We start from the raw sequence: 2,000 nt of genomic DNA, 5'->3' as shown, positions 1-2,000 counted from the left end.
CTCTTTGTTTAAACAAACTGCACATGCAATGGCAGAACTTTATTTTCTGTGTGATCTTTGGTTTAGACCCGGTTTAGTGGTTTAGTCCTGGTTTAGTCCTGGTTTAGTCCTGGTTTAGTTTAGACCTGGTTTAGTCCTGGTTTAGTCCTGGTTTAGTCCTGGTCCTGGTTCAGACCTTGGTTTAGTCTTGGTTTAGTCTGGTTTAGTCCTGGTTTAGTCCTGGTTTAGTCCTGGTTTAGTCCTGATTTAGTCCTGGTTTAGTCCTGATTTAGTCTTGGTTTAAACCCGGTTTAGTCCTGGTTTAGTCCCAATTTAGTCCTGGTTTAGTCCTGATTTAGTCCTGGTTTAGTCCTGATTTAGTCCTGGTTTAGTCCTGGTTTAGTCCTGGTTTAGTCCTGGTTTAGTCCTGGTTTAGTCCTGTTTAGTCCTGGTTTAGTCCTGTTTAGTCTTGGTTTAGTCCTGGTCTAGTACTTGGTTTAGTCCTGGTTTACTGGTTTACCTGGTTTCAGACCTGGTTTAGATTTAGACCCGGTTTAGTCCTGGTTCAGCAGTTACCGCGGTGACACAAACACGAGCGAACACAGACCGAAAAAGTTGAACATCAAGATCAAGTCAAGATCGTCTGAAAACTCAAAAAAATTAAATAAAATAAAATAAAACAGAAAAGTGATTTAAAGTCGTTTTCAGGAGCCCTGTGTCGGTCCGAGCGTCGGGGTTGGAGTTCAGATCAGATTGAGTTAAAATAAAACTCAGATTAAAGTCGAACTTGAGTCTCAGAGTTTCAGACGGAGCAGTGCCTCCTGTTAGCGTCGCACCAAGAAAAACAACAGAACAAAGCTCGTCTCACGTTGGCGCGATTTTCATCCTCGTTTCATCGGCGTAACACTGCGGTTTGGAACTCGCGATGGTTTTTATCAGTAGAAAATAACGCTAAAAACGACGCTGGACGTTTTTTGTGTAAACGTGAGAAAATTTGGCGCGTTTTGTTTGGAAAATTTGGCACAAAATCATCGCCGACGTTTTCGAACCGACTTTGGCGAAACGTGAGCCTCCGTTTCCACGACACAAACGAACACCGACGCCGACTTTCAATCGTCACTTTCCGATTCTAAATATTCGGTCGCAGTTGTTTTTTTTTTTTGTTTTTTTTAACGTCACTTTTCGGCGGAGGGTTCGTCGCCGGCTCGTTTCCACGGAGACGGAGTTCTGGCTTTGGGCTGGAATGTTCCGCAGTGTGACTTTAAACAGCTCCACTTTACTTTTACTCAATTCCGGGAGGTTTTATCGCTCAAAGATCCCGATAAAAACAAGACATCGTGACCGTGAGCGGGGGTCGTCGCCTCTCCGCAGACCTGACCCGGATCTTCACGTCAGGTCCGGTTTGGTCTCCGTGGAGAAAGACAGTTTTAATGCCGTACTGCGGAACATTCCAGACAAAGCAACAACATCTCCACGGAGAAAACGCAGCTTAAAGTTCGCTCTGGTTCCGTAAAGTAAATTCTCCGTTTCATTTTTCCCACAGATTTTTCGGAAATTTCAAATATTACGGGCGAACGAAGATCCGTAAATCTTGAGAATAAGAGATGAAAAATTCCTCAAACGTGAATCCAAATAAACTTCAGAGTCAGAGAGAAAAAAACGAGAAGAACCTGGAGAAACATCTGAGGAGAACAACTCTGATTTAAGAACTTTGCGGTTTTTAAAAGTTTCAGAAACAGATTTTAAATAAAGTGTCGGTTCTGTTCTTTTGGTCGTTAGTTCCAGAGCCGATCGACCCAGAGTTTTCACACTTTTAATGTTTTTTTTTTTTTTTTTGTGGGAAAGTTTATGGGAAAAACGAACGGGAGTTTTATTTCCAGACCAGAGGCGGCGCCGTTGAGCTCCACGGGTTTCGTCGCCGGCGTTTCCCTCGGCAAAAACCTTTTCCGAAACTTCCTAAACTCGGCGTCTGCGCTCCGTGTCCGGACTCGACCCGTTCCTCAGACGCACTGCGGAACTTT

The 2,000-nt window shown here is 44.0% G+C and overlaps 1 protein-coding gene across 1 annotated transcript in view; it reads right to left on the bottom strand.

Annotated features, from left to right (window-relative positions):
• The window catches only part of LOC110164763 (F-box/WD repeat-containing protein 7-like), a 117,684-nt gene that overhangs the window by 72,838 nt on the left and 42,846 nt on the right, over window positions 1-2,000 (bottom strand). Inside the window, exon 13 of the mRNA XM_055156118.1 lies at window positions 529-2,000. This exon is cut by the window's right edge and continues 2,344 nt beyond it. The gene's annotated coding sequence lies outside the window, so the exon portion shown is untranslated. The remainder of the gene's footprint in view (window positions 1-528) is intronic.

This window comes from Boleophthalmus pectinirostris, unplaced genomic scaffold (assembly GCF_026225935.1).
Source record: "Boleophthalmus pectinirostris isolate CB_2022bp ecotype Guang Dong unplaced genomic scaffold, ASM2622593v1 HiC_scaffold_20, whole genome shotgun sequence".
NCBI lineage: Eukaryota > Metazoa > Chordata > Actinopteri > Gobiiformes > Gobiidae > Boleophthalmus > Boleophthalmus pectinirostris.
Note: the sequence above shows the minus strand (reverse complement) of the source record. Positions and strands in the feature narration are given on the sequence as shown.